General features: G+C 39.1%; 1 protein-coding gene across 12 annotated transcripts in view; it reads left to right on the top strand.

Moving 5' to 3' along the window:
* Positions 1-3,643: 3,643 nt before the first annotated feature.
* The window catches only part of LOC118231004 (thyroid hormone receptor beta-like), a 49,657-nt gene continuing 41,668 nt past the window's right edge, over positions 3,644-11,632 (top strand). For 10 of the 12 annotated variants that reach the window (XM_035424449.1, XM_035424482.1, XM_035424426.1 and 7 more), the window contains exon 1: positions 3,886-4,218. The gene's annotated coding sequence lies outside the window, so the exon portion shown is untranslated. The other 2 variants (XM_035424390.1, XM_035424407.1) reach the window with 2 other exon arrangements.

The following is an 11,632-nucleotide window of genomic DNA, read 5'->3' as shown; positions in this document are numbered from 1 at the left end:
CATTCTGTAGGTCTCCCCCAGGTAACAGACATTTCTAAGGTGACCTGGGAGTCACAATCCATGTACCTTTCTGCCATCTGGATGGACAAGGTAAATATAGTGTTTTGATATTCTTCTTTCAAGGTCAGGAATTCCACTTGGTCTGAGGGACAGAACACAAGCACAGGACAGAGTTTGGTGTGTTTGGAAAAAATAGACCCATTTCTGGGATTTGTCCTCTTGGCTCACCAACTTAAAACAATCATGGAAGTTCTGCCAGAGTGTTGCCACAGACTACATTTTTAAAAAATGTTTCACACTACAGCTGGTTCTACTTTCAGCCATACTGGTATAAACAACTATTCATTGTGAATATTTTATGAGAAGGATTTAACAACATAATTAGCTTGTGTTACAATTCTATGAGATGCATCATAGAAACAAGCAAACAGGTCAGCCTATTAAGCTTTCTTTTTAATAGTAAATGGGAAAACTATGGTTACCATAGTTGCTTAGCAGTGGTTGGCTACTTGGCAGGACACCTAAGTTGAGGTCATGGGGACTTCACTAGAGCTGTGCCAGTTGTTAGAGGGTGTGAAAGGTCACATTAGACTCATGGGGGTGATGCAGTTGAGCCTTTAAAGATTTGCCTTTGTCCTTGCCTCACCTGTAATGCGAAACTACCGCTACTGCAGTAACTCCATGTTTCAACGTTATGAACTATATTTATTTAATTTTCATATGTCTGTAATGAAGTCTTAAAAATCTACTACCACCCCCCCCCCCCCCCCCCCCCCCCCCCCAATCAATTAACACCAGCTCTTTTGTGTCTTATCTGCTTGTTATATGGAAAGTGCCTCTTGATGATATCAGCTGATTATGGTGACTTCTGACCTTTGATATTTCACCTTACTGTTAATGTTCCCCAGATCTACTGCAAAGTTATTTAATTTGTGTCAAAACCCTGATAATGAGACACAAGGATTGTGTGGCTTCTCAGATTTATAGGCAGAATGATATTTTCCCTGAATGGCCTTTAAATAAGCATCATCTTTTCAAAATTAGTAACTTCTTAGGTTAACTGTATAGTTAAAATGCAGTCACATGTATGCTTACTTGCATACTATAACAGTAAATTGTAATCACACAACAAATAAATAACCAATTAGTCTGACGCATACTAGTACTGGATTAGTTTCTTAAGGTACCCTAGAGTCATTTGGAAGTCTCAGTGCATGATGCCTTATTATATATAAGCACTCTTGCTCTGTTTCTTAACTGTTCCCCTCTGTTTCCTATGCAGGAAGAGTACACTATCAGATTGGGTTTTGTAAGAGCTCAATTTGCAAATAGTTTCTGTAGGAGTAGTAATTAGCTTGATTTAATATCAGATCCCACCCAGTTAGTGCAACACGAATATTGTAACCTTCTAGTTTGTAGTGCCTAAAGTTTTAATGAGTGATTTTTGGTTATTATATTTAATTTATTCCATGCCAAACCACAACTTCCCAGCTATGGTCTAATATCTTAATGTTTAAAAATTAAGAAAAAAGTATGAGAACATAACATTTCCACAAAACAAAACAACAGAAAGATTTTTTTAAATTATAGGTTGCCCCTTTCTATGTGAGGGGCTATTAATCAGCTACTACTTATAATCATGAACACACTACATGGCTAAACATTTGCGGGCACACCTGACACATTTCATCCAAAAGTATGGGCATTAATATGGAGTTGGTCCACCCTTTAGTGCTATAAAAAGCTCCGCTCTTCTGGGAAGGTTTGGTACTACATGTTGAAGCATTGCTACAGGGATTTGCTTCCTTTCGGCCGGAACAGCATTAGTGAGGTCGGGCATTGATTGAGTGATTAGGCCTGGCTCGCAGCTGGCTTTCCAAATGATCCCAAAGGTGTTGGATGGGGTTGAGGCCAGGGCTCTATGCAGGCCAGTCAAGTTCTTCCAAACCGATCTGAACAAAACCATTTCAATATGACCCCCCCTCAGGGGCATTTTCATGCTGAAACAGGAAAGGGCCTTCCCTAAATTGTTGCCACAAAGCTGTAAACACAGAATCATCTAGAATGTCATTCCATTAAGAACTGCCTTCACTGGAACTAAGGGGCCTAGCCTAAGCCTAGCCCCCTCGGCCATCTACATCAAAGAATTACCTATGGCTGAACACAACTAGTAAAATGAGAGAACAGAAAAATTAATTAAAATAAGCCATATAAATGGATGCAATGTACATGTTATGTAAAAAGTTGTGTTAATTGCTCTGGATAATGTAATGCAATGTATATCAAGTACAGCAGTTTGGAAAGTCTTGAAAAAGACTGAAACCACTGAATAAAACCACTGAAATAAACACCGTACTGGCTGGCCAAGGAAGACACCTGCAGTTGATGACAGATGAATCTTAAGAGCTGTGAAGAACATCCCTAAAACGACGAACGGTGACATCACCACCATTCTTCAGAGAGCAGGGGTGAAAATTTCAGCCAGCATACACAAAATACTTTGAAAGCAGAATTATAGAGGCCACACAGCAAGATGTAACCCTCTTGTCTGCAGCACACATCTATATGCCAGATTAGAACTCACAAAAAATACAGATAGGAGTCAGAAGAGAAATTTTCTTTGGAAGGATGAGACCAAAATAAACATTTACCAAAGCAATGGAAAGCTGAAAGTGTGAAGAACGGAAGGAACAGCCCATGATCCAAAGCCCAAAGCATACCAGCAGAAATATAAAATGATGAAAAATGACAAATGAAATATGGTGGAGGTACAGTCACGATTTGGGCATGTATGGCTGCTTCTGGATAAGGCTCACTCGTTTTTATTGATGACATGAGGAAGGATGTCAGAAGATTAAATTCTGAAGTGTTCAGACAGATTTTGTCTGGCTATGTACAAAGAACGCCCTCCAACCTCAGTGCTTCATCCTGCAGCAAGACAATGACCCCCAAACACTCTGCCTACACATCCAAAGCTTTCATCAGTGGGAAAAAGTGGAAAGCTCTGGACTGGCTATGTCAATTACCTGATTTAAATCCAATCAAGCACTGAAGAGAAGACTGAAGACAGAAACCCAAAGAAGATACCAAATGTTTGGTGACTTCATTAAGTTATTTCAGTATATGCGACCAAATATTAGACTTTTTTGCTTTCAGTTACATTTACGTTCATCCGTTAAATAATTTAGCACAGCTGAAAATGGGATGACACTGCAAGGTGTTTCTGCAAAATGGTTAAATATATATGCATTTAAATACCATGAAAAGCTGATTGACTGTAGGCCTACCTTTCTAAATGCCTTAAGGAAAAAATAATTAATTTCACTCTACCGTTACCATACATTTGGAGGGCACGCTATATGTAATTATGTCTAGACAAATTTCACGGTCACATTATTTGCATTGTCAGAGTTTATGATTAAATATGGCTAATTTTCTTATTATTTATTTATATTTTTGCAGATTTGTTGCATATTAACTTGCTTTAACAATATTAAAAAATGTATATTTAGAAGGCACATCTACAGCACAAGTCTTCCCAATACTTGTTTAAAATATATTTTAAATGATTTGGTCCAGTGGGCATTCCGGGTTCTGGCGGCCATGGGTGCTCCTATCTCACGTTACAAGCAAGCTTTTCGTCCCCATTTGCTAAGCAACTTGTGACCTATACACGCTTTAAACAGGATCAGCCAGACAAGGGCGAGGCTTTGGTTCCTGACAGAAACCCTGCAGCTCGTTTCTACCTAGCGATCAAACTGCGTGCTACACGGATATTATGCTATTCCCGAAGTTTTTTTTAATCCAGACTTTTTCTCCTGGCTGGGTCATTTCAGGGCACTCGCTGCATCCGCTGAACACTGCCGTACCCACACACAGGTAAAAGGACGGACTAAACCTGCGACTGTGATTGCGTTGAATATTAGCTATTATCAGTGTATCATAGCCTATAGGCTAGAATTCCACCTCGTTCGATTTGCGTGGATGTGACTAGCGTTTTGGATTTGAAAACGTCAACAACCTTGTCTGTAAGGGGGTTGGAAATAGTTGTCAGAAAAAGTGACGTTCTTTTAGATAAGGCGCGTCGACCGACATTTTCTGTCAGGATCAACAGTTTCACATCTGGATTTCACATCATGAAACGCTTGCTTTGTTTATCGATGGGTACACTTTTGCAAGGACATTTGAACGTTCCGTTTTGAACAGACATTTGACATTGTAAGTTATGCTTCAACTACCATTTGATAGGGTAATATGGGCGAAAGTGGAGCTAAACTGGGTGTCTACGTACTAATGCTGGTGACGGGTAGGCTATGCATAGTTATTTACAAGAGGAATTGACAAGTTTGTTCTTCCATACATTGTAAAACAGGCAAAAGTAGTTGTTCATATGTGTAAATTTACCGTGACTTATTTTTGTGAGCTTACTTGCAGCTACGGCTATTCTCCACATGATTAAATATGTAAAGGCCAAAGTCGAATCATCCTGAAACATTACTCAGTTCGAACTTTCCATTGGGACTGTGTCTGATTGTTGTTATTATGGTAGGTTATTTGGCGTTCTTCCTAATCTTGCACGATTATTGTGTTCCATGTGTTTAACCCGTTGTAGATAATTGTAAGGAGATGTCTTTACTTTCGATTCAGATACAGCTTTAAATGCAGCTAGTTAATTAGGCTACTTGTAACTTTAAAATGCTGCATTCTTTAGAAGACATTGTGATTGGAATACTTTTTTTAAATCACGTCTTTCATTTGTTTGTGGCTGTCATATTTGGATACATTACACGTCGCGCTGTTATCCTCGAATGTTGTAATTCTACTACGACAGCAGCAGCGCTTGAAAAAACGAGTCGATTGAGTAGAACATTGTGAAATCTTGTCTTCACAAAGTCCACCAACGTTATGAAAGAGTTTGGTTAAGAACAGAGAGCTGTGTTTTTAAACGATGAGCAATTACTTGTATTTTTGCAGCTAGGGGATTGTTATGATTTTAACGCAGACTATCATGTCATTGTTGCAGACTTGAAGGACTTCAGAAGACGCTAAAGATCGAGAACTTAAAGACAATTGCGCAGTTGTTAACTTAGTGGGAACACCAAAAACAAGTACACAGGCCTTCATAAACGTTTCATGAAATGAAAATGTGAAAATAATATGGATTAAGTTGTCCTCCTGGTGTTGCCGTAGATAAAATTTTCTCTGAAAGCAATACATCAGAATTCTGGGAAATCGGAGATTCTCCAAGGGGGTATTTCAGGTCAAACAGTCGTACTTATGAATTGGTACTTTCGTATGTATTTTTAAAGGAAGGAATAGGGTTTCAGACGACTGTAAACATGTACAGACAGTTATTAACTGTCGTTATTATATTATAATGTTGGCAAGAAAAAAGTAATTCATACAAATACAGTAGTCAAGCACTACCGCTGCCGTTTACGGAAATACATGAAAGTACACAATGTGCTCGAAACCCTTTTTGCCCGCCGACTGTTCTGGCTATTATGAATTACGACGGAGCACAGGGCATGCTATTTCGTTCTGTTTAGCTTGCTAGTTTGTGCCCAACTGTGACCCTTGAAAAAGTGTAGGCTGCAGCCAGTTTCTGGACACGTTCCATATGTTATCGATAGGTTTGTGCGTGCATGTGGCATGTACCTTACCCTCAGGTAGAAAATGGAGTGTGTGTGTCTGTGTTCTTTTATTCTTAATTCACAATCGCAAACATTTGAACAGCACATTTTGCTCCATTAGGTTATGATAATTTATAATCACTATTTAATGTAAACAATTTTAAAAACTACACACGGTGTAGGGTAATCAATAAAGTAGACATTTTATGTTACGGCTTTCATAGAAATGTCAGAAATAGTACGTTTGTCATTCCACTTAACTTTTGAGCAACCAATGTTAAACATTTTCGGAGTGTTTCGTAATTCTGCATTTTGGTAGTGGAGAATTGCTTTTTTGCGCATCAGCACCTGACTAGTTTAAACATGCCTGCGCAAAAAACGCAGACAATCTTAGGAGCTGCGCGTTTTTGTTGGCAAGATTTCGGTTGCATTTTAAGTTGGATTGATCCGGCCCCTGTGGCAATTTTTTTTTTCTTTAAAGGCTGTCAAATGAGGGTTGCTTGTACGTTTAATGACCAGAATTGGGGCGCTTTTTACTTTAGGCTACTAGTTGGACTGCAGCCACACTTCTGATGACTTTACTTAATTTCTCTCAAACAAAATTATTTTTGACTTGGGAGCTTGAACTGCTTAACTTATAAAAAGATATTTTTTCTAATTTTGGAAAAAAAAAACCTGGAAATATGTTCACCCACTTTCTCTGTTTGTTTTGAGAATAGTACTTCAGTGGCTTGTGAAGTTGTGAATAGAAATTGCATTTTCATCTAGATGGGAGGTTATGTTTAGTAAGTTTATAATAATAATAATAATCATCATCATCATCATCACCATCATTGTAATAATAAGAACAACAATGTGAAGGACAAATTAATACAATTATAATTATGAATATTTATATAATGAAATGTTGCACTAGGAATGTGGAATCTGAAAGTGTTTTCCTGGTGTGTATCATGTAGCCTACATGCATGGTCAGTTAAGCAACAGCATTAAGCTCTGAAATGCTGCTGAAGATCTTGTGTGCCAGCATGTGCTGTTTCTTAGATTTGTTTTTCTCACCTCACATGTACAGTAATGCCAGATAGGTGACACCAAATGGGATTGATTGTGCCCCGTGGCTGTGTTTGGTGATAGCCGTCTAATGACATAGCCATGCATGAAGTTACAGCTACATTTCCCAGCCTGCATTCGTGGTGTGCTCTATCAGCAGAGCTTATAGTGGGATCTACTAATACACCACATGCAGATCTTTCAATGGGGATGGTGTGTCCAGCTAAAGCACTCCTTCTCAATACAGTTATGCACCCCATAGCCTGAAATCAAGTCCTTGTCAGGCTGTGAGTGGCCAGCAGCCCCACAGAGAAGCATATCGCTCACGACTGTCGAGCTGCTGAGAGAGGGAGGCTCCAGTCCACTGGGATTTTCCCTCCTCATTGAGAAAAAAGTGACTCCTCAGTGACTCACGCTTAGTGAGCCTGAGCCAGCTGTGTAAGAGCATGCATGGAGTCTCATGCACAATGGCTGTGCAGATGACATTGTGGCAACACACAGCAGCTTGCCACATGTGTGTTTGATGAAGCACATGCTAGTCCACACTCCCAAACTGACCAAGGATGTTGCATTGATGGCACAGATTTAGATTTGGGAATTTTAGATGGGGATGGAGATAAGAATAGAGCTTAGCAGTTGTTTGAACAGTTGTGATCTCATTACTGGTCATACATAGTTGCAAAATGTTCACAGTGTTTAGTAAAATATAAAGTCATGCTTTTTATTTCTTACCAATGTTGTATTCTTTGATTAGTATTTTTTTCTTTCTGAATTGTTTTAAAATATGAGTTACATTTTCCTGTTTAATTCGGCTCATATGTCTTTAAATTCTGTGAATATTGCAAAAGCAATTAGGTACAGACTAGTTGAAATCTAAATGCTTTTCCTCACTTGTAAAAACACCAGAGCAATCATGAAGGTGGTAAAGGCACGTATATTTCAGTTTTGCATTCATTCACTATGCTACTGCTTCAAAGCTGTGATTAAAATTGATTTAATGATGTGCTTAAAATCTCTTAGACATGCGTTCATTCAGTTTTATAAGACTAAAACTGGAGACATAAGGCATTGTAGTGTTATTGCCTTGTGTGTTTGTGTGTTTCCAGACTAGCCCTTATGAACAAAGATAATTGCAGTAAGATTCCTATTAGAGTCGTGTTGTTCTGTACTTCAGCTTTAGGGTATGTTGCCATGGGGAGTGCCTGGCAGTGTGGAGCTTTGTCTAACCTCTTGCTGTTCCTCCTGAGTGACATGGCTACTGTCCCACAGCCAGTTGCAATTCACATTCTTACGAAAAGTTGGGCCTGATCTCAAGATTGCTTTGAAGTAACTTCTGGGACCCCTTTATTCAAAATTCATTTTTAGTTATTTTAGATTATTTAGAAGGGGACAATGTTGTTGCTGTGGCAGTTGAAATGTGTTTGACTTTGAACACCTTACCATACCATTGATGGTTACACTACATATTTATATATGAATTTGCATTAAGCAAAAGTATGTCGAAATTGAAGCCTTTGTATAAGCTGCCTGCTTTAAGTAGAGTAGCTCTCAGTGCAGTGCTTTAGATTTGCTTGCAATTATGGAAGACGCTGAGAAGCCCTGTATTTCACTCTTATCATATCAATTCCTTTGTGAAAGTGAGAACTTGTTTTCAAATTAAAGATATCAAGCATTTTCCATCACAAATGTGCAATTACCTGAGAGTTCTTAATAAAAGGGTACTTCTTGAGGGGAATTATTTACATACTGTGGGGCAGACCATTTACACCGTCATGGATGTAGCCTATTCAAAAAGAGATTGAATTCCATCATTATAGACTGCCTGCAGTCTCATTTTGCATTTTAAAAAAGCAAAATTTTGAACAAATTTCGGGAAAGTTTTACAATGATGAAAGAGGCCTTTGGTTTCTGAAGGCTGTGTACTTGCGGTTCTTTGTACCATTGGCAGAACTCACAGATGACAGTTCTACCCACCAGGGCACATGGGTGGCAAATTTGATTTGTTCCTGCTTTGCATTTCACACAAAGTAGAATGTTCCATTTTTATGGTGCAACTTAACAGGAATTTGTTTGTAAACATTGTAAACATATTGGTGATTTGTAGAACGTTTGGTGAAAAAAAGTTTAACAGCCTAAAAATAAAAATTAAAAAATGAGCTATAGCTATATCTTCGCTGTCATGATTGAAATTCCAAAGCTATGTCAAGCATTTTCCAGGGCACATATTGATAAAAGTCCCTGTGTATCCCTGATGCTGCCAAACATGCTGATGTCACTCTGATTCGCCTGATGAAGCACTTCAAGGTCACCCTCTCATGGGTGTGTGTGGACAGATCACCCACTCTGGCTGGGTAGTGGGGTTACAAAGAGCAATGAGCACCTCTCCTGTAGGCTAACATTCACACTAGCATGCTAACGTGTATTGTGTCGGATGGGGAGAAAAGTCTGTTTAAACTATGAAGTTCTGGCAGCTGATGCACAGTGTCTGCGCAGGACCTTGTGTTGTGCCGCAGGAAGAAAAAAGAAAGATGTCTGTTTGATTTTCAGTGGTAAGCAGAGCCTTGGGCTGTTCACATAAGGACACTCGGCTGATTAGTCTGTGCGGGAAGGCTTCCTCTCAGGGCCCAAGAATGCACTTGCTTTGAAGGCGGATACATCTGTTACGCAATCCACCTTCAGTACACTTGACTTAGCTCAAAGCACTCTGCACAGTGTGAATGCTCTGTGAACTGTGACTGGAGAGTGGTAGCGAGCTCGACGCCGGCGCGCTCAGTCTTCTTACTGAGGGGATGCTGGAAACGACCACTCTGCTCCACTTGACCTATGCTGACGTCCCTCTGAACTGTGTGGCTCCGTTTGTGGCCAGTTCTCTGCGGGTTGCTTGCTTGAGACAGTTGCAGCGGCTGACATCTGCTGCTACGCAGATGCATGTATATTATAGTGTGAACACTTAGTTAGCCATGTTAACTGATGGAAGTGATGTCATTTTATACATGGTGACCTTTTCTGGGTATCAAGCAGAGTATCAGGGGCCACCTTGTTCAGAAGGACAGTCTCCTCTATATGTCTACTCTTACTTGAATTTTTTTTTTCCCCCTGGTTTTGAGGTTTATACTGGAAAAAAAAATGTGACTAATGAAGCTAGCATCTGCAGACCACATAATGAGTTAGCCTAAGTGTTATTTTTGGAGATGTGACGCTGGTTAGTTCTATAATCAAATACAGATGAGGTGCTTGGTACTATTATAGCTAATTTTGTTGAAATCAGTGCAGAAGTATTCCCTCATGTTTTAAGGTTGTTATTTTTAAATTTCAGGTGACTTGTAAATAAGCACTAAGCAAAGTTGTCATTTTGTATGTGCTGTACACCTTAAAATTGTTCAGTGTATTACAGTACAGAGATAGCAGTCTGGTATAAATCCATAATTTAAGTAATTAATTGAATAATTAGGCAGAGTCAATTTATTGTTTATGTTTAGGCCACTGAGCTTCAGTTTTTTTTGTTGATACGAAGACAAGATGTTGAGTCACTAAGCACTGAGATCATTATCCTTTGTTCTGCATGTGGTTACCTTTTGACTTTCTGCCCAGGCTGCACCTCGAATAGCTTTATTATCTGCTGTGAATATACAGGTGGTGTGTTAAACTGGCACCGCCTGCTGCCCTTTTCTGGTTTCCGGAGTGTACAGGTGGTCCTTTTTATTTCATCACTTTTTTTACAGTGAAATATTTCTCCTTTTCACTGCCTTCCTGTACATTTCACATGCATTTCCTCCAAGATTATTCCTCAAACAAAGGTGTTCTGACCTCTCGGCTCTGTCTGAGATAGACAAGTCCTGCTAAAGTTATTCTGCCTGTGTAACCTCCTGTTTATTTAACATGGCAGACCTGTCCCGGACGTCTTAAAGAAACTGCGTTGTTGAAAAAGAGACTAATGTGCTCGCACAGGGATTTCCAGAGGCTATGTTAGGTATATCAAAAGTGATAAATTGGACTGTTCTTTGCAGTGTGAACATCCAACAAGTAAAAACAGGCATGGAAATGTTTTTGATACGTGGTTTTAATGTGGGGTAAGTCATTAATCCCACATCACTGCCTGCCCCTCCGAGAATGAACCCTGGAGCCTTGGATTTTGTGCGGTGAGCTGTCAGAGGGGCTGATATTTCTGAGATGGCAGTTTTACAGAAATGGTTCATCTGGGCGTCGGCTGAATCTTTGACTTCTAAATGTAGAACAAGACATTTTTTTGAAAGTTGATGCACCATGTAAAAATACACATACTATACATACTATATGACCTTAGGACAGTGGTCTTTCTGTTCTTTGTTGTGCTTGTTCAAATTTGAGTTTCTCAGTGATGCAGCAGGACATCTGTATTAAATTTTTAAGATGGGACTCTTAATGGGAAAAAGAATGTTATACCATATTAAGTTTTCAGACTTGCTGCAAAAATACTATGATGTCAAAATTTGTTTTATGTAAATGTATATTCATAGCCTATATATCGTTCTGATCTCCACACACTTTGGTATAGTTGGCCCATGCGAGCTTGCTGCTTTTTACCACATCCTCTGTTTCTGACTGTTTGATTTACAGGACTGCATATTCCAGCATAAAATAATGTATGATGTTCTTTGATACTGCAAACTGTTAGCTGATATGTTAGCTTGTTAAGCACAGAAAATATAGAGGCATATTTCTATGGATTAATTTGGCTAAATATTTGTATTTAGTATTTGTATTGGTATCACACACTCCAGGCAACATACTATAAGCACTTTTCGTTGTAATGAAAATGTAATCTCATTTGTCAAGGGATTGCTGGCTGATGCACATTGAATTTACTTTGAAACTTTGATCCAGCTACTACAAGGATTAATTTAGTGTTTTCCAGAGATTTCCCAAAATATGCATTTCTGGTGGGATATAAATAATTTGCAGTTGTCTTC

Source organism: Anguilla anguilla, chromosome 1 (assembly GCF_013347855.1).
Source record: "Anguilla anguilla isolate fAngAng1 chromosome 1, fAngAng1.pri, whole genome shotgun sequence".
NCBI lineage: Eukaryota > Metazoa > Chordata > Actinopteri > Anguilliformes > Anguillidae > Anguilla > Anguilla anguilla.
Note: the sequence above shows the minus strand (reverse complement) of the source record. Positions and strands in the feature narration are given on the sequence as shown.